This window comes from Leopardus geoffroyi, chromosome C1, assembly GCF_018350155.1.
Source record: "Leopardus geoffroyi isolate Oge1 chromosome C1, O.geoffroyi_Oge1_pat1.0, whole genome shotgun sequence".
Lineage (NCBI taxonomy): Eukaryota > Metazoa > Chordata > Mammalia > Carnivora > Felidae > Leopardus > Leopardus geoffroyi.
Window position 1 is genome coordinate 138678704 of NC_059328.1, and position 21749 is coordinate 138700452.

At 39.4% G+C, this 21749-nt stretch overlaps 1 long non-coding RNA gene across 2 annotated transcripts in view; it reads right to left on the bottom strand.

Annotated features, from left to right (window-relative positions):
• Window positions 1–2381: 2381 nt before the first annotated feature.
• Window positions 2382–21749, bottom strand: part of LOC123598903 — an 87381-nt gene continuing 68013 nt past the window's right edge. The window contains exons 2-3 of one of the 2 annotated variants that reach the window (XR_006712871.1): window positions 3551–3604; window positions 2382–2642 (exon numbers count right to left, since the gene is read on the bottom strand). This is a non-coding gene — a long non-coding RNA (uncharacterized LOC123598903). Of the gene's footprint in view, window positions 2647–3550; window positions 3605–21749 lie in introns of both variants that reach the window. The other variant, XR_006712872.1, reaches the window with a different exon arrangement.

Consider the following 21749-nt stretch of genomic DNA (forward strand, 5'->3'; position numbering starts at 1 on the left):
TCCTAATTTCCATTAAAATTTTCTTTGGGGTGTGCCAGGTCTCGTCTGCTGAGTTGCAAATCAAAGGATTTCTTCATATAGTCTGAAACATCTCAATTACATAAAAGTAGCCCTGTTTTCCTTTTAAGTTCTTAACTGCCTTACATTGAGAAGGAGTCCATCTTAAATAGATCCTCTTTTATAAATAATAGTAAATGCTTTTATCTGCCCATCAAAATCATGTTGAAAATTCCTTTTCGACCTCATTTTTATGACATCCCCACCTCTTCCGATAGAATTTATTCTTAGAAAGGGAAGTCACACCACAACAATAACTTCAGACCTCTTTTCATTGCCCGAGGTACAAATTCAACATGCAAATAATTCTTTTCATTATCTGCCTGTTAAAACATAGAACAAAAGTTAAAGACAATGAATTCCTGTTGGAAACATGAAAGTTAAATATACTCTTTGACAGACACTTAATAAAATCAGATATGAAGAACAGGAAGGCTAAGTTGTTATAAGCATCAGTTGGCATGTCTTACAGTTCTTGGTGGTCTAAGATCACCGCTTTAAATTTCAAAGGATTTGAATAAAGACAGCTTCACAGTTGCTCTGGAGTCTTCAGATCTGAAAGAATCCTTTTACAGATCTAAAATGGACTGATTTGATATTTATTACCAAGCCGTCACGGTCTTGCAAAAAATCAGTGATTTATATTTGTAACCATATTTCCAATGAGAATATCTTTTTTATTGGGGGAGGGGGAGGGTGTGGGACACATAGATCATTCACAGCTGTCCTTGTCAAACAGTTGCTTTTTATGTGTGATCATTGCTAGATTCAACACTATACTGGCATTTCCATACTTGTTCTTAGTAGGTTTTCTTGTTGTTATTGTTGTTCTGATTAGAAGCATGCACTGCATTCTTTCTAAATTATGTGTCACTTTGTTGTGATTGTTATTTCTGGCAATTTAACAGTCTGTGAACAGGAAAGCTTTGAAATGACTGTCCTCTGTCCTTTGGCATAAACCAATTACCAGGATTTAAACCTATCTGACAAAAAGCGTAGTGACAGATTTAAGAACAAAGTGGTTTTAAATTGTCATTTTTGAATATTTAACCTTCCCTCTTTTCCATAACTAGATGTTTTCAAGTACAGTATGTGATCATGAAAACAGCATCAGCTTTTCTTATTTCCTGTATAAAAAGTGCATCTTCCAGACTTTCCTATATCCTGTAATGACGAGCAAGAGCTTCAATTCACTTAAATTAACTACTTCCACTTAATACAATAGTGATGTGTTCGAAAACTTCAGAACCGAGATTGATTTCTGAAAACAGAATTTCATTCTCGAAGAAACACGTGCAGCCGTTTTCCAAGTTTTCTTCAAGGGAAGAGAATAAAAGCAGAAATGCGTTTTCTCAACTTAAAACTCTGAGAGATATGCAAACCTAGTTTAGAATGTGGTGCTCCCAGGTTTCCCTGCAAAAGTTAGAGTGTTTTCTTAGCTGTAGCCGATTATTATTCATGATGCGTCTACAGAAGAATTCTTCTGGCTTTAGCTCACCAGGCAGGCTGTCAGGTGAAGCAGCTTGGAGGCAATTTGACACAGTAACAAAAGTAACCAGATTCCTTCCCAACCACATACTGCACCAAAGCTGACATCACTTTCCCGAGCCATGAAAGTGTTGAAACACTAAAAGATATGTCTGGCTAATAGGATACGAAGTAAAATAATGAAAAGCACTTTTCTTTGGTTATTCTCAAACAGGTCATAAATATTTACATCCCATTATAAAACACCTTAATAGCTTGGTGAGATTGAACGCAATAGTGCTTAATGCAATATAACTCCAAACGCTTTATAACTCCAGTGGACTTTATAACTACACCTTATAGAGTTTACCGTGCAGGAAAATCTGTGAGCTGACTGGTTAAAGTTCTTTGTTTAAAAAACACGCAAAAGAAACACTATGTTCACTATGTGGACAGTATTTATTAAAATAACATCTACATTTTATATACAGTTTCATCCAGGGGCTATGTGAGTCTTGGAGGCATCAGACAAGGCACTAGTTTTTTTTTTTTTTTTTTTTTCCCTGAGGGTTCCTGCACCACATATTACACATCTTATGAAAAGGAAAATGCATGTGCTTAAAGCAAAGCACCTTCTGTCTCATGAAACTTAAATTTAAATAATGCCTTACGGTTCACCAAACATTCTCTTGTTATTGTCTTACTCAATCATCACAACAATCCTCTGAGGTGAGTAAAATGAGTAGGGGGAAAGGGTGTGGGAGGGAGGGAATGGATATTTTTGAGCACCTACTATGTACTAAACAGCATAGGAATGTAAAACTACTCCTTGGTTGCATTCTGAAAACCATGTGGGCTGCGTGATTTTATTTGTGAGGCTCAGAAATATTAATTATCTCAGCCAGTGCCATATAAGGAATAATTGGCAGAGCTGGGATTCACTGTTGAGTCTTGTTCCAAAAAGAAAATTGTTCTTTCCTCCATTCGATTAACTGTGAATATTGACTCGAGTAATTCTGAGACTGAGGTTTTCCCAGTATTTTGTTGTTAAAATGTCCCGTCTTTTATGAAGTGTGAAGCTTTTTGAGTATCCTTCAGTGGCTGCTCTTAGAAGTATCCTTTCTTGACAAAATGAAACATTGAAAAGCCCGTATTAGTCTCTCATATTTCTTTTTAATTCTATAAGTCAATGAAATACAGAACTTTGAGAATGAGGATATTCTGGTTTTCCTCATGCAATGATCTGGAGCAGGTCTGTCAGGTATGATCACAGGCTAGAGTCCTCTATAAATAGGATGGGGAAGAGGGAGTCAAATTCTCTGTCTTCATGAGTAACATATGAATGATTCACAGGTGGATAAGCAAAGGGAAACTCTCTTTATCTTTTGACCCATTTACTACTGGCCCAGTTACCTACTATCTGCATGTGAGAGAGGGATAAGAATACTGCATCAATGAGTTGTTAAAATTCCCTCCTTCACTTTTTGTTTCTTAGTCTGATGGAGCTCAAATTATGTTCCTTAGACCCCAAGAGTTTTGTTGAGGTACATTTGGAGCAATTAAGAGGTAATTGTAGCAGGGGCATCTGTAGTGGCTCAGTCAGTTAAATGTCCAACTTCATCTCAGGTCATGATCTCACAGTTCATGAGTTTGAGCCCCGCATCGGGCTCTGTGCTGACAGCTCAGAGTCTGGAGCCTGTTTCTGATTCTGTGTCTCCCTCTCTCTCTGCCCCTCCCATGCTGACACTTGGTCTCTCTCTCTCTCTCTCTCTCTCTCTCTCTCAAAAATAAATAAACATAAAAAAAAATTAAAAGAGGTAACAGTAACAGATAAAATTAGAGTGCTCTTCTTCAGCGGTTTCAGCAATATTTTTAGCTACTTTACATATGGAGGTTTCGTTTTATGATTTCTTTTAAGAAAGACTTTTGTACTATATATATAAGTGCATATATATATATATATATATATATATATATATATAAACATATATATGAATACATATAGAAGATATTGAAAACAACCAACCTTAGCCTTATGCTTATCAGTCTGAGGTCCTCACACACTGAAAGATCTGCAAACCTATAATAAAGTTTGGGAAGTTTTTCTTAATACAAAAACACTAACAGTCAATTTTAGCATAATGAGTTAACTTAAAAAAAAAAAGATACTTGTGAGTAAATGCTTGGTTAACTACTCTGCTTTAGAGAAAGAAAACATAGGATTTACATCTCAGGGAGTTCAGAACATCAATTACATAGGTCTTTGATGGCCAAAAAGAATAAAGGAATTAATTAACACTTTAAATAGAGAAGGTAGTTTGAAAGACCAAATGATATAAAACATGAACTCTATAATGAAAGACCATTATCAAGTCAGCAGATTTTCTCCATCAGGCTCTCTTCCTTCTCTGTCTGGTTTCCTTCTACTTTCTCTCTTGATCCTCACTAAATTCCAAAAGTCACTAAGAGCTTGAAGTGCATTAAATGTGAAAACTGGCATCCAAAGTCTTCTCAGTGGGAACATCCCAGAGATCACTTTTGGCAGAGCCAGGAATCTTGAATCTTGTCCTGAACACGTGTCCAAGGACTGGTAGAAATCCCTCCTTCTGGAGAAGTAATCAAGCATCTAACAGTACTATTTAGCTGTAAAATGGGATTAAAGGTTAACATGAATGGATTCATATTCACAGTGCCAACAGTAAGGATAAATACTTGACAGAAATTTAATATGAGTATCACAAGCCATAGGTGAAGAACACTGTTGGCATAATTACATTAGGATTTCACAGCATTCGCCGTCAGATTTTCTCTTCCTCTGACCACGAAAGAAAAAGCCTTTTCCACCATAAGTCAGGTAAGTGCCATTGAAGGGCTTGCATTCTATATTTGACTTCTTGATGTGATAGTCATGATGTGAGAGGCTTAAAAGCATTTTTAAAGTGTTTCCCTCTTAGAGAAGAAGGAAACTCACAGTTTTTGATTTCTTGCTATGTGTCAACCTGATTTAATTTCATGAACCCCCAATGTGCAGGGGAGATTATTAAGGTTTTAAGGGATTTTTTTTCTGTTTTTGTTATTTTAATGGTTGTGTTGTCACGGTTAGCCAGTCGTGCTGTTCTGAGGCAGCCCTTGACCTCCAAAGGAGAATTTTGGATTGCTGAAAGAATAACAGTACCTGCCATGGCCATTTTGTCTGTGAGGACCCTCACCTATTCAACCGGAATGGGACTTCTTCATATAACATCTCGTCAATCATGTGGCAACATACTGTCCAACTCCCTCTTTCCTGACAGGTGGGTCAGGGCCAATCACTGAGGGGTAAATGGGTATAGATCAGGAACTGGGTGAAAGAAATTAAGAACACATCCAGAACAAAGAGGTGAGTAGACCAGAAAGCTAGAAAAAGAAATACAATGAGTCATCCAATCAAGTGGTACTTCCCAGTAGAAATCAGAAATGAAGACAGTGGGCTAGGATGATGACAAGAGTGAAGCTGGCCCTTTTGACATCAGGGACACACGGAAATGCAGAACAAAAGGAACACAATTAAAGCTTAAATAGACCCTCCACCCAGTCTCCAGTGCTCACATCCCTACCTTGGTCCTTATACCATTCTTTACTCTTTCCCTTTTGAGGGTATGATTTTGAAGACTAAGATTGATTTGCCTGGATGTGGCTCTGGGTCACAAGCAGAAAATGCCAAACCATTGCACAACTTTTCTCTAAGGATCAGAGATAAGGGTCTCTGTTGCATTAACTTCTTGTTAATGTTTTTCAGCAAAAAGTTCAATGGTTTTTTTTTTTTTTTTTTTAAGGTCATGAAATACTGAGAAACTCTTGCCCACTTTCTGTTGTTACTGTATGGTCTGATTTTATCATTCACATTTTACACTTCAAAATGTGGTCAGCACTGAATGAGACACATCAGGGAACTATGGGATGAGGGAGTTAGAAGGTCCTTGGCAAAACTTGTAAAATGCAACCACCAGCCTCTTCCTTTCTTCCTTACCAGGTGTGCCTCTAGTAATCTCTGGAAAGGAATTCCAGAGGATTAACTGGCCTTACTAGTTCTCCAGCTTGGATAGCTGTATGTATTCCCAGTTTTTTCATCTTGTACATTTCACAGCTTCACATAGCTATCAGTTGAATGTCCATGGCTTTTGTCTCTGTTCTGCTGGCTTCATTGAAAACCAGTTCTACCAAGACTAAAGTTGATCTCTGGTCCAGGGAAAAAAAAATGATTCTGGGCTTCCCTTTAGATATGGTTGGTTTTCTTCTAAACTAGGTAAAAACACACCTTGCCATCACCTGGTTTTCTTTCTTTCCAAAGATCACCTGTCTAATCTACCTGATGGACTCCTCTTCCTCCATTCATTTGACTGTGACCCAAGTTTATATGAAATAATAACCCTAGCCCCACCATATTTAAGATGCAGTCATCCTCTCTCTGCTCTGGATTTTATTAAAGAACTTTCTATACCAAACATTTAGATGTACTGAAAAGTCTCTCCCTCTTGTTTTGCCTACAACAGGCATCCGTCTCTACAGTTAGCTTCTTTGTACTTCTTACTAAGAAGAATGTGGGAGAAACCATCAAAACACAGGTCCATAGATAGGAGAGCTAGTTAAACCTCCATTATTACAAATGTCAGACTTGAGTGTCAGAGAAATTGAGTGACTTGGCCAAGTGAACAACTACCAAGGAGAGAGATTTGGGTCTAGAACCCAGATTTCCTAACAAGAAATGCAGTCCTCTATCCATTATAGTCTTCTATCCACTACAGGACACATCTTTACATTCACTTCACAGAATATTTTTGTAGAATGAAGTGCTTTCACAAAGACCAGTTCAACAGAGTAGAAAGATTGGAAGCCACAAAATAGAATTTGGGAAGATATTTAATCCTTTGCAAAGACCAGATACCTCTGCTCCATCCACTGCAATAGCAATAACATAATCTTATGAACTCACTGAGAAACAAAGAGTCTTCTGTCTGCTTTTTAGCAAGAAGGAATCACATTGGGCCTGAAAGTGCTGGACTCTTTCTCCAGCCCCAGGTCAGATTTCCCTGGGGATCAGCTTAAGTCCAACACTAGTTCTTGGGGCAAAATTTTATAGTGCTACCTCTAGTTTAAAGGTGTTGCTCTCAACTCAAGAACTGAGATAAAAATATTTCTCCTAGTGTAAGTTGCTTAGAATATACCTTCCCTACCCCAGGGGCACCAACATGATGGAAACCTGCAACCAAGAATAAGCTATACAATGAGTATCTAAGGCATCTGGTTTTCCCAGCCCCAGGCATAGATTAAAATTTTATAGGTCACTAGTAGCAAGATGATGACTATAAATGTCTAACCTCAAGCTATAGGAACGTGAATCTTTCAGCATTTAATCTACTTCATTATTCTCCTTGGGATGATAAGACAACTTAGCTTGGAGGAATTTTTATTATTTCTCAGGAAATGTAGGCAACCCATGATCAATATCATGAGAACAAAAGCCACTGAGAAACAATAATTAACAAAAGAAGAGGAGAAGGCTTTGGGCTAGCACCAAGAATTTAACAAAAAAGCTAAGTCTTACTTATCCTAAAAAATAAGTAGACAGTTCTCCAGGTTTTGTATACTACTGAGCCACTTCTCCCTTCCCAATAACTCCCCAATTTTCAGTGTGACACTCCTGCAAAAATCCTTATATAGTTGCCATGACTAATTCTAGAACTATTCTCAAATAATGCCAATTGGCTATTAAACCATGATTGTGGCCTAATACTTAACTGATTGACAGCCAAAGAAAGGTCATTGGTCACAAAAATACCCACTAAAATCCTGGAAAAATCACTTGATATGAACTGCCTCTTTTGGTGGCTCACGTTTACAGTTCTTTCTTTTTTAAAAAAATTCAAAGCCATGAATACAGATAGATTTCAGTTGTCCTTGTGTTTCTTGCCTGAAAGAACCCTTTAAGTGCTCTTGAAATGGTTAGATGAGTAGCAGAAACAATTGCGTCCTTTCAACCCTGATCACAACAGTTCTAAGATTTTGATGAGTAAAAAGAATTGGAAAGATTTTAAGTTAATAGTGGCCCTCCAATTTCTAAAGTTCTTCCAGAGTACAAACTATGTTGCTTGTACTCTTCTGGCATGGTTTTGCTTATTTGCAGGAAAACCATATTTTGCACCACATCCTCACATATTGATATGCTGAGGAAATAAACAGCAAACATCACTTCCCATCCATCTGCTAAGCTTGTTAGAAAGATGAACACCCAGCGTTCAGATGTTTTGCACTCAGGTTTGAAATTCCACACTAGGCATAATTTTCTTTTACTTTTCAAGACACATTTTAGTCCAAGAAGAGGGAATTTACTCCTTTGTTGAAAATAAATGACATCAGTAAAATAGAAAGGCCAGCCATATTGGACATTGTCAAGACATGTCTACAACTTGGTTTCTTTTGAGACTCTAGAAACATAAGCAATAATTCTGAGAAAAGAAAATTTTTATTTTCAATTTTCTTATAAGCAAGTCTAACCAGTACTGTTTATGTGGTGATAACATAAATCAAATATCAGAGGAAATACTGAAAATGGCACTTAATCTATTATTTCTAATAAACTGTTTTCAGAAGATCTTTATAGTCATGCATTCATACCGAGAGTTACACAAGTTCTTCTTGGGTTGCAAATATTTTAAAAGTGTGAAGCAAAACAATAAACTCGAAGGAATAGGCAAAACCTCACAGTCACAGTGGCCACCAGAAACGGAGCCAAACGCTCTCATATAAAGAGCAGGAGAACAGAAAGTACATGCATCCCTAGGTTTGTCCCTTCCAATATTTTGCTTCCATTTCTATTTGGAATTCCAGCTCTTCAGGGAAAGTTTGCCCTTCTCTTCTGCGTCTGATTTACTCCTCACACCATAAAAGATGGAACTGGTGACCTTGAAATTATGTCAGTGAGAGAGAAAACAGCAACAAAGCAGATGCACAGCTGAGAATTTCTAAGTTATATCTAACACAAACCCTTGGGGTCCTGTGCAACATAATATTTTTATATCAGTGTTGGTTTTCTTTGTGTGATTATAAAATGAATATGTTATAGATCTTTTAATTTTTCATAATGACATGAAGAACTTCAGTTAAACGAGTACAAGCTCATCTGTAATTTTACAAAATTAAATATATCAAACTTCCTCATGGGGCAACAGTTCCTGGAAATTGATCTTGTAGAAGCCATAGTGAGGGCCTAATGAAGAAGCAAAGAACAAAAAAATAATGAGTTTTGAACAAAAGGATTCGAAAAGGCGTCTATAGGCCAGTGCTTCTCAAGCTGTAATGTACACTCCAATCACATGGGAATCTTGTTACAATACAGATTCTGATTCAGTAGATCTAGGATGGAGGCACAATCTTGCACTCAGCTCCTGCGTGATACTGATGTTACAACTCTATGAACCATGTCTTGAGTGACAAGTGTCTAGTAGCCCATCCCCCAGGAACCAGGAAATTCAGAATAGGAAACTAGACCTATTAGACCTCATAAATATTGCAAGGAAAGAAATGAAGTGTAAGAAAGATAAACAGATGAGTTTCATGCAAAAAGAGTAAACTATTGTAAATCAACAGACATTCATTATGGACTTCTTTTGTGCAAGGCAATGTTTTATGAGCAACAAAGGACTAACATATAAGTAAAGAAATAATCCCTACTCTCAAACTACTTAAGTCCAGTATTCTAGCTTGTCAATTCTCATCTTTCTTCAAATACAGGACACCTCTTTAGGGAGAATCTCCCTTTTATCTCAGGTACCAGATTCGATGCCCTCCTGCCTATTCTGAGATCTTGTTTTTCCAATTGTCCCTCCCTTTCCTGTATTGTTCAAATGTCCTCCCAGCCTCCTTGTCTTCTGCCTATATATTCTCCTTAGAGTAATCTTACCTACCCTCTACTGCCATGGCTTCTAAGCCAGTGGCTCCTAGTTCTCCATCCAAGGCAGAGATTGCTTTCCCAAGATAAAGTCCTTTTTTCAACTTGCCTATTGTATATCTCCTCCTGGCATGTACAATTTAACTGAATTTATTATCATATCCACAGAAGGTTCTTCTATTTTTTTTCTATTTCCCAGAATCTAGCCTTTCTTCTGTATCTCACAGCTACAGTTTAGTCTCATAACTGGCCTCTTTGCCACCTGTCTCTCTCCTCCACTGTGTCCATAATCCATATATGTGCCAGAATTCTCTTCCCATGAAATAAATCTGAATATGTCAGTACTTTTCTTATACATTTCAGCACTCTGAAAGCTAAATGTACAAACTGCTTAGCTCCGCATAGCAGATAAGGACCCTGACAAGCTTGGCCCCAGCTATCACTTTAATCTTCTTTCCCACCCTCCAAACCACATGCACACAGCATATGCTTAGACTCCACTATTCGGTTCACCAGTCACCAACAACATCACACCCTCTTAGAACTTTGCCTCTGCACATCTTGCTCCCTCTGCCTGAAATATCCTTCCTCTTTCTCTGCCTGGAAAATTTCAATCCATTCTTTAAGATCCAGCCAGTCTCCATTAAGCCTTTTCTGCTGAGTTATGTATGTCTTCTTCTAAGAGCCTACAGAAGTTACTCCATACTTCATTTAAGGCACATACCAGATCAGAGAGTGCTGTCAGCCTCTGTTTTCTCCATTAACACAAGAACTGGTTGAGATCAGACAATGCCTTACTCTTCTTCTTTTTTTTTTTTTTTTAATATATGAAATTTATTGTCAAATTGGTTTCCATACAACACCCAGTGCTCATCCCAAAAGGTGCCCTCCTCAATACCCATCACCCACCCTCTCCTCCCTCCCACCCCCCATCAACCCTCAGTTTGTTCTCAGTTTTTAACAGTCTCTTATGCTTTGGATCTCTCCCACTCTAACCTCTTTTTTTTTTTTCCTTCCCCTCCCCCATGGGTTTCTGTTAAGTTTCTCAGGATCCACATAAGAGTGAAACCATATGGTATCTGTCTTTCTCTGTATGGCTTATTTCACTTAGCATCACACTCTCCAGTTCCATCCACATTGCTACAAAAGGCCATATTTCATTTTTTCTCATTGCCACGTAGTATTCCATTGTGTATATAAACCACAATTTCTTTATCCATTCATCAGTTGATGGACATTTAGGCTCTTTCTCTTCTTGTTACCAGTGCCAGGCACAGTGCCTGGATTAAAGCAAGTATTCAGTAAATATTTACTGAATGACTAAAGATGTAAAACAGAAACTAATAATGCAAAACTACAGATGACAAATGACTGGTACATATTAAAAGGGTTATAAGCCTCCAAAGGAAGGAGTGTTTACTGCGTACAATTAATTGCTAAGATGTGTGAAGTACGTATGACCTTCAGAGTAGACATTCAAGGCCAGCCTTATGCAGGAAAAGGAAATGGGAGTTGGGCCTTGAAGGATGTAATTAGTAGACAAGTGTAGGTATCATTACCTGTAAGGTAGTCAGAGGTTAGGGAGGAGAGGCAATTATATGCTATATGTAATAAGGTGACCATCCAGATTAGGTTGGACAGTATTTTTTTAAAGAGAAATAAGAGGTAAAATTGAGTAAGGGACAGAAGGAAGGAGGGGATAGGTATCAAACTTCAGAAGAAATTGGCTTCGCTGTGGTAGGAAATAGGACAGCAGGTGGCATGCCACACCCTCCTGTGGCACCAAATCACATTTATTATCAGGAGTTGTTGCTAGTTTCTTAATACCATTCCTCAAGCGATACATGTTCACTTTTTCTGGTTCTGCCTTTATATCTGCAATCATAAATTCTCCCTGTAAGCAACCTCATAATAATTGAAACTCATTTAAAGTTTTCTTCACTTTCTTTTCTCAAAACGTATCACCCACACACATAATATCCCTTCCTTGGGGCTTCTCTCCTCCATTCTTTCTATGTTTTGATCCTGTTCCTAAAACACGGAAGCCTTATGAAAATTTGAGCAAAGCTGAGGAATCCTGGCTCACGTGCCGCATTTCTAGCCACTTAGTTGATTGTGCTTGTAGCAAAGGCTACTACTATGAACAGAGCCCCCGCAATACCCCACTTCCACCTTGGGGTCTGGAAAGCCATCTTGGTCCCAGAAGACTTCACACCAGTCACCCAGCTGGATTAGAGCTCTGAAGGCAGCTTCCAAACTGCTAATGATACCAGAGAAGAGGAAGAGAGTCAGCTATTATCAATGGTTTCTGCATTCCTGATCATTCATTTTTGGGGTTAGATGTCACAGGAAGCAAGCCCTGTAGAAACAGGGCACATGAAAAGTCAACTTTGGTGCATAAATCATTATTACACTTGTGCAAAAGGGTGTCCAGATGCAATTAAAAGTGTACCCTCAGATTATCCTCTCTTTAAAAAAAACAAAAACCAAAAAACCGTGGTTAGGTATAGCCTGTAAAACTGCCATTTTAAAACAAGGCGGATTTTCTTTCTAAGTAAAAGGACTGAATTCACCTTTGGGATAGACTCTTCCTTTGATTTGGGGTAATTGTTTCAAGAGGCCCCTTCACTGACAAGAATATAAAGGAAGTCCCCACCCATTATTGTCCTTGGGGAATATTGTGAAGCAAACTGAGTGCAGGTGTTTTCAGCTGAGAAATTAAGTGTTCTGTTTGGTAATATAAACCATGGGGTACAGGTTTATTGCCAGATTCTTCATACTGGTTTCTTTCAGGGAATGTTTCTTTTATTGTACTATTTGATGTAGACAACCTGCAGCTCATCCTTGTGGACATGTGAGTATGTGCATGTCTGTGGTGAGTGCATGTCTGTGTGAGTGTGTGTGTGTTTTCTTCACCACTTGAAGGAGACAAGTTGGAGAGAGTGAGAAAAAGGTCACACCAGCCTGATCTTGACCTCATGATGGATGAGAGACGATGAAAGGAACTGGACTGGGAAATCTCAAAGAAACATGGACTGGATGTTTGAGGTTCTTTATGTAGAATTGTTTGAAACCTTCAGAAAGAACTAATGTAACAAATAGATTTTTAAATAATTTATAGTTGGTTTTCTGTTGGAATGCAATGACCTGGCCACACACACTTGACAGGCGGGGCTTGAGTTTCTTCCTAAGACAGCAGCTATTCTCTTTGTCAATCATTCTGGGAAAATACTGAGACCAGAAATAAGGCCTGAGGAGGTGAACCTTAGTCTGGAAAGAAGGAGGAACACTTTGGTCTCTTTGGGATGGCTGCAGATGTGAACTCCAAGGCCTAGAAAGCATTCCAGGAGGTGTGAAGAGTGAGAGGCTGGGCAGGTGGGCAGTAAAGCAGTGGGAAAGGATTTTGAGGGTATTTGTGGTCTGTGGACTTTGAGGCCAACCCCGTGTAGTCACGGCTGTATGTTAGCATCTAGAATGTATTTCCCCCCAGCGTTGCTCCATGGCTTCACCAAAGCCTTGGGAAATTTCCCAACTTATTCTCAGCTATGCTTCTGGGAATTTGAAGAATGATCCTAGAACATGCTGAGGAAAGGGTTAGGGTTGACCAGGGCCATGGTGCAAGCCAGCAATGTCACCAGGAAAGGCCAGTTACCTTGCACTAGAAGAGTACCTGCCTGTACACTATAGATTGACAGGGAAGTTAGAAAGGAAGAAAGTACTGGAAGATTGCTCATAAAAACCTAGAGAGGAACTGAGGAACCTAAGTTCCTGCCTGGGGGTGGCAGGGAGCTCAAAGGCATTATAATTTGCATATGAATAAACATGTGCTTTAGTTCTAGATACACAGGCCAGTGAGTGCTAGGCATAAAAGCAAATCAAAGAATTTTTGTTACTTTTGTCTGATTATAAAACTTTGCATGCTCATTGCAGAGAAATTAGAAAACAAAGTTTTCAAAAAGAAAATTAAAACAACCCACAGCTCTACCAAGAGATAACCATACTTACTGCTGCACAGTTTTATAATCTACTTTCTTGATCAGTCATTTACCTCTGGGTTCAAAGAAATCCAAAACTATTTTCCACAAAAATTCTTCACCCCACCCATAGATATTCCTTTGATTCACCTCTAAGCCAAAGTGAGAGAGTCTTTTATTTCAGCCTCCATTCTAGTATGGTAATTTTCAAACAAGGATATCAGCCAACCCTCCACCCCCACTACAGCTCTACCTTACACCTAAACCAGTAACATAGAAAGACTGCATTCCAGGTGTTTGTGAGAGTGTGACTTTGAAGTCACTAGCCCCACCCCCATATTTTTCAAAAACTCCACATAGAGAAAAATTCTTGACCAAGGATTCTCTGAGGCAACTGTAATCCAATAATTCCTCTTCATAGCCCCAAATCCACTCTAATGTGCCCACAGAACCACATGTCTAAACTATATGCTATTTTCTCATTTGACTTAGTGACATTGATATTTCCTTGGGTTATTACGTAATTTTTTAAGACATCATCTGTAATAGCTTCATGTTAGACATTTGAGAATATCTCACAATTTATTTGGATATTTAGCTTAACTCCGTTTTTTATCATTACATCTAAAACGGCAAAGAGCATATTTGTACACAAATCTTTTATGAAGATTATTAGAGAGTGGAACAGAGAAAAAGCAAGAGATGGGCTGGTATAGTAAAAGGCCCCTGTCATCCAAGGGCCATGGGATAGGGAAAGTCCTCAACAAGAGCCCGAGAGCTACACAAGGGAGAAGAAATATGAGCAAGAGGAACAAACACCTCCCCCTTCTCAGTTTCATCTAAGGGCAACATTGCCTTCAGCTTGTGAGGTACTGAGATACCCACCAGCACTGTCACCTAATTCTATAAATTCCCTATTATTCAGTATCACCAGGAAATGGTCTATCTATTTTTATTAAGAATATATTCTGGTTAATAAGAGTATTGTCACCAATGACTAACATTATAAGGGTTGGAATAAAGTAATGTTTACTAACACTAAAGCTAAGGTGAATAAAAACGACATTTTTGTCAATAATTCTAACAATTTGTCAGAATCTACCCATTCATTCATTCATTTCCCAAATATTTATTGAAGATCTATAATTATGTAGGGCACTATATTAGGTGTTATTACATCAATGATCTACTGTCTATCCATATCAGTACATATTTTAATCTGTCTGCCTTTACATAAGATTTGAGGTGGCCATGTCATGTCAGAGGGTAAAAGTCATAATTTACAGAGAATCAAGCTATTAAAATTATTTAAAAATAAAAAAGACGGCTTTATAAAGCTGCCAAATATGTAATCTGAGTGGATCTAATGTTATATTATTTTAAAAATTCGTCTTTCCTCAAAGCTCTTAAATAGTGTGAAAATAGAACCAACATCCAAGTAAAAATCTGTGGCAGATCTAATATTTTTAATGATACAGATAGGAAGTATGTAAGAAATACTGCATGTCTTTATTTTCTAGAAAACAATTTAGTTTCAAGTTTCCTTCCTGCCTGGGTGATGGGAAACACAACTTCAGTCATTCTAAGGGAGCCCAGTGTTGGGCTACGTTTCAAGGTCTTTCAGAGTTCCAAGGCATTCTAAAGTCCCATGGGGAGCACAGGCCATCAGTGCCGAGTTGTTGGGACACCCTCTGTCCCAGCCTGCACAGTCTCTCTAGATCCACTGCTCCATGCTTCTGAGTGCACTTGGGCCTGGAAACATGAGCAAGGCCAGCACTCCAGGCCCAAAATCTGCCCCTCGGGTAGCCTCTAAGACTGTGTTTTCACCTCAAGATACAGACCGGCAGCAAGATATGTGGCCCTTTGTCTGTCCCAGACCCCAGAAATCTGCTCTCCTTCTGGAACCCCAGAGGGGATCCCTTTGGACTCTCAGATCTCTATGTGTTTCCCCAGAAGCAGTCAGTCCTCTTCAATGGATTTCGCTGGACACTTGCATGGTTTCAAAGCTATGTGTGTATCATCTCATTGAATTTCATTCATTCTTCGTCACAACTCTGCAAATTAGGCTTTATCCCTAACCTATAGGGAAGGAAACAGAGAGTTCAGGTAATTTGGCAGAAATCACACAGCCAGTGAGCCAGCACTGCAATAGTCATCCCTTATCACTCTCAATCTTATATTTCTGTACCTTCTAGTAACTCTTCTCATTCTTTTAAAAAGACATACAACTTGAGACATCAAGATTTTATGTGGTTTATTCTGGGGTATACCATCCCACGTTCCTCTAGTTTTTTGTTTGTTTGTTTTTGTTTTTAATCATAGAATTTAGGCTCATAAGCACATAAACTAAGTGAGACATCATTATAGTAGTAGTAAGAATTTAAATTCAGCCAGACTTATCCAGAGAATAGGATACTTATCAAAAGGACAAAAATGCATGACTTTTTAAAAAGAAATTAGTACCATTTAGCAAATATCTACCTAGCAGTTTCCACGGGCAAAATTCTGTGTTCGGTGCTCTGAGAGATAACGAAAGAGATACTACCCCTGTCTTCCCCGGGCTTGCCGGCAATGGAAGGCACATAGGTACACAAATAGATCAAAGAAGTGAATGAAACTCGGCAGGAGGGACGCCGAGAGAGGCACAGTGTGGGCTGAGCGTGGACACAGCCAGACTCAAGTTTCCAAACCAGAGTGTAGGAGCGTTGTGGGTATCAAGGCAAACAGTGTGGGTGACCCCGCCTTTGTCCGCCTCCCAGGGGAGGAGAATGCTAGAAGCTCAGCTGTTGCAGAATGTAAACCATACGATTGCCCAGAGTTACTGACTCGCCTAAAGCCATAAAAAAAATTTTTTTTATGAGTTATTTTTCACTTCTTTTTCTGCCAGGATCAAGTATCAGCATTGTTATATTCAGAAACATACCACTTTTAACACACTCAAGAAGAGCTGGCCCAACCTGGGTAGGCATAAAACAGTTGTCAGAGGCAGGAAGTCTCCCAGACTCCAGCCCCGAGCTACAGCAGAGTAAATTTGAGACATTCAACAGATTTCTAATGCACTGAGATGCCTGAACTAGCCTTCATATTTACTAGTAAAGAGACAAAGAATGTTGTTTTGACAGAGCCAAAAAGAGATTTCGGGCAGATTTGGAATACTCAGATGAGTTTTTCTAAACTCATCTAAAAATCTAAAAATTTTTAAAGTCACTGCTCAGAATCCTAAAAGTATTGCGAGGATTTCTTCTCCATCACTGCTTTCTCTGAGCTCCTTTAGGGTGTCCCCAACAATACCAGGGGCTTCGAACTATCAGAACAAATCATTATACTCCATCTGTACCCCCCTCCGCCCCCCACCATTTGTTGAATTCTTTACCAAAGAGAAAAATGTCAAGAGACTCCAGTTGCTTGGGTTTTAGGTTTTGACTGACTCCTACCCCGTCAGGGGCCAGGATCTCCATTTTCTTTGTCTTTGACTTTTCAGGAGACCCAGAGAATGAAATCCAATACTTTTGTCTGCATTTGCTGCTAAAAGCCTTTTTTCCCTGGCCATGCCACAGCTCCCTTGAGGCTCATTAAGCACATTTACATTTGGCTCTTAAAATCCTAAATACCCCATTTCACGCCTAGCAATGGTGTATTGATGAAAGAAGCACTCAGTGATGGCCGGCAGGATGAGAGTGAGGACACTTTTGACTCTGGATATCTCCCACAAAGGATTTGTACATGCTGTTAAGGACTTAAACAGAATCATGTGAGCAAGAGACAATTGTTGGAAAGACACATGCACACAAACTCCAATGTTATATACTGTCAGATATACCGGTTCGTGTGCAGAGAAAATGGCAAGGGTCTAAAATTTAGTGGAAAGGCACAGAGGTGTTTGAGAAAGAAAGAGGAGAAAGTGAAAAGGAAGAACAGGAGAGAGGGGAAGCAGAGAAAACAGGAAGGAGTATGCGTAGGAAGGAGAATGTGCATTGGATTTTAGTGTAAATCTTCCCGTCAGAGTTTTAAGGATAAAAATGAGGAAATAAGGTAGGGCAACTAGTAAAGACATATGAATCGTGTTTCTGCTAGATGACAGTGAGTGTGTGGGCCTGCCACATGGAAGGTTAATGAGGGACCAACGGGTCCAAATCACCATGAGATTCAGATGGAGACAATTGGTTAGGTCTTGTCCATCTTCCTTTCCACCTACACCCTACACTTAACGCCCAGAATAAAGTGATACTTACTTCTGTGACTTCATTCCCTCAGGATGAAGGGGACTCGGCACACAACAGAAAGTGACCTATCATCCCTTCTAGTGTCCTCAAGAGACATTCAATTCCACATGGTTTCCTCAAGGATGAGCGAAGAACAATGCTCAATAGTGGGGGCTTACGATGGAAAAGAGATCTTTTATTTTTTTATTTTATAACTTTCTGTATTTAAAAAAAGTAAAAGTAATAGATGCATTAGAGTAAAGTTCAGATGCGGTTATCTGTATATTTACAGGTAACTTACATTTTGGTTTACTTCATTATTTTTTTATGTATGAAAAACTATCAATAAAGACGTTTTCATGGGTAGAGGGACAGGGCTGTCCCTTGTATCACCTGTGCCTCCCTCTGCTATGTCTGTAAGCTGATTACAATTTTACATCAGGTGAACTTCCTGGTATAGAATAGATATGTTCCCAGAGACAAATGCATAAATCAACCTTTTGCCAATTGAACCTTCTTTTCAGTGTGCCAAGAGCATTTGCTATTTACAGAAACATTTCATGAAATCCTCCTATAAAAGTGAATAATCTAGCTTTATGTATATAAAGCTGCAGTTGGTACCACTGTTAAAATGGAGTTCACGTGTGCAGTGCAGAGAATTGATTATGAGAGCAGGTTCCGGAGCCGGATCACATGGGTTGCAACCCCAGGGCTGCTACCTCCTACATACATGTGCCATGCCTGGCAAGTTACTTAACTTCTGTCACTTCTCATCTGTAGAATGGACTCATCTATTCATCTATAGAATATTAGCAACTTTTTCATGAGGTTTATGTGAGGACTAAATAACATAACTACTTAAATCACTTATGAGCTGGCACACAGTAAATGATCAATGTTAGCTGTTATCCTTAGTATTATTTCTATGACTATTACCGTTGTGGTTATACTGTTACTAACGCAGCCCTTGGGAAGGCTGCAAATAAGTCTTCCTTCTTCCTCCAACTAGATGGCAAGCCCATGAAGGCAAGACTGGTCTCAGTCTAGGCTCTATGTCAGCTCCAGCACTAGAACGGAGACCCCAGGACATAGAAAACCACTACTGAAAATCTTAATTAGTTGCAGCCGCCAGGTAACTAACACATGGTACCCAGTAGTGTCCCTGGGGCCAACCGAAGCAGTCAAATGAATGAATGAATGAACGAATTCACTAACTGTGGGGCACCCCCTAGCGATCCTAAAAAATAATATATAGGTAGTATAATTCATTTAATTAAACCCTAATTTTATTTTTCTTAAAAAGGCCTTTAGGAAATTTAGGGCCGTCAAAGCTTCAGCTAAGTGAAGAAAGGCAAAAAGTGTAATTAGCAAGCCAAAAACAGATGATGTTTTCAGTAAGGTTTATGTCTTGTTAAACGGAAACAATTTGTACGATCCTCACTAAACACACCTCATCTGTCACTCTCCCCCAGCCCTGCTCTCCCCAGGGCTCAGCTTTCCCTCTGCAGTTCTCCACACTCCACAAGTGTGCAGCTGACACACTTGAAAGGTTTGCCAACTGACAGTGAAGCCTGGACTTTGCAACTGGCCTCCCCCACGACATCTACTGCCAAGGGGGTCTCCTCAGCCAAAACACGTGTTTTATAAGATGTGCCCCCAAATCCAGTGATTCCCACATCAGTAAAGTCTTGGGCTGCCAAGTCCATAGTTTCCACATTAGTTGAAATTATCAAGGTTCAGCCAGGCCCTTGATGTTGCTTTTATTGAGCTGATTATTTTGTGCACATGGAGTGTATGTGTAAATTGTTAAAACCATTAGTTACAACCCTCCTTAAGGTGTATTGTTCAGCTAGTGTTGAAAACAATGCGGCCCCTTAGGGAGGATTGGAGGCATTCGGGAGCAGAAAGTGAGAGGGAAGAAGCAGGTGTGGTCAGCCCTCCCCTGGGGGAGGGCACAGCACAAGTCTAATCCACCCCCTTCTCCATTTTACAGAGGAGGAGACTGAAGCACAGTAGAGAGGGATAACTTCTCTAAGAACACATAACCACATGTAACAACTAGGATTTGACCCCCGCCCTGTGCTCCCTCTTACTTTGCTCAGCTTGATGTTAGAGTATTACCAAGAAAAACCCAAGAAGAGCTAAGAGGAGAGCCTAAGAGGAGGACGTGTCCAATGTCACTCATACTCAGTTGGGCTTTGACAAAATTAATATGTATCTGCGTTATTAATGGGAGCAAAGAGTCACTGAGCAGTTACCACATTCAACACTCAATGCTAGGTGAGATGGTATGAGATACGGTCCCTATCTTCAAAGGCCCTAAGAGACAGTCTCTGGTTCAGATACAAATACAAGGAGATGACCTCATCTAATATGGGTCACAATCTACTGCTGGCCCCTTTTCAAGGGTTACCTCACTGTATCATCACAGCATTACTATCAGGTGGGTGAAATTATATCCCTATTTTAAAGATAAGAAAGGTAAGAGAATTATATCCCCATTTTATAGTTAAGAAAACTGAGTCTCAGGGAGGTTAAGTAACTTGCCCCCACCCAACTAGTAAGTCAAAAGACAGGATTTTAACTTAAGATGACTGGATTTGGAGCCTGTACTCCTAACCTGGATAGTTTCCTAGACCTGCCATAACAAAGACCACAAACTAGATGGCTTAAAACAATAGAAGTTTATTCTCTCAAGTTCTAAAGCCTACTTCAAAATCAAGGTGGCAGCCCTTCTAAGATTCTCGGAGAGAGAGAGTCTGTTCCATGACTCTTTTGTAGTTTCTGGTGACAACAGACAACTTTTGGTATTTATTGGCTTGTAGATACATCACCCCGATCTCTGCCTTCACATAGTATTCTCTCCGTGCATGTGTGTTCAAATTTCCCTCTTCTTTAATACACTTACTTTTTATTCTTTTTAATGTTTATTTATTTTTGAGAGAGAGAAAGAAAGAGAGAGAGCGTGCATGTGTATGAGCGGGGGAGGAGAGGAGAGAGAGGGAGACACAGAATGTGAAGCAGGCTCCAGGCTCTGAGCTGTCAGCACCGAGCCCGATACAGGGCTGGAACTCACAAACCATGAGATCGTGACCTGAGCTGAAGTTAGATATGTAGCCGACTGAGCTACCAGGCGTCCTGAAAATTCCCTCTTCTTATAAGGACATTAGTAATATTGAGTAAGGCCTACTCTCATGATTTCATCTTAACTTGATTAAATGTGCAAAGACCCTATTTCCAAATAAGATCACATTTACAGGAACTGAAAATTAGAACTATGATGTATCATTTTTAGTGGGACACAATTCAACCCATAACATAACCGCTACATCACGGGCCTCCCATAATCCCAACTTTGGAAGATATCTCCCATCAAACCCTCTCAAAGAGATATTTGTACTCTTTGCATATTCTTTTTTATTCAACAAACATGAGATCACATCCCATCATCTACACCAGCAACTAAGCAATTATATATATATATATATATAGATAGATAGATAGATAGATAGATAGATAGATATATAGATATAGATACACACACACACACACACACACACACACACACACACACATATAAAATCAAGGAAGCTCTCTGACCCAGGGCAGTAGTGTCCAAACCCCGATTCTGGTAGTGATTATTTGAAAATAAGTATCTATAGAGTCTTGAGCTCCCTTTTGCACCAAATTAACTTTTCTGAAGATGATTTAGCCCTATGCTGCTATTAGGTCTTTGGAAGCAAGTCTTATATAGAATTCTAGAATATTCCACAAGAAAAGGTTCTGATGGGTCTGCCCACAACATTTTATAGGTGATTAACATGAGGCCTGGAGTCTACAACTGGTCTGAAGTCACATGGCTAATTATGACAGCAAGAGGAGGAGGAGCATGCAGGTTTCCTGGCCTCTAGCCCAAATCTCTTTTCAGAACTCATAGGGCTGCTGGTCTTCTGTCTGTTCCAGATGTGCCCAGAGGTGTTCTTGGTACTCTGCACTGTTTTAGAGCCCCAAAGAGGTGCGTATATCCACCCAGGGGCACAAACATTTTCCAAGATAAGCAGGCTCCTTTGCCCCAAGCTTTCTGAAATATCTCATTTGACTGATGAAGTTGAGCAACATCCG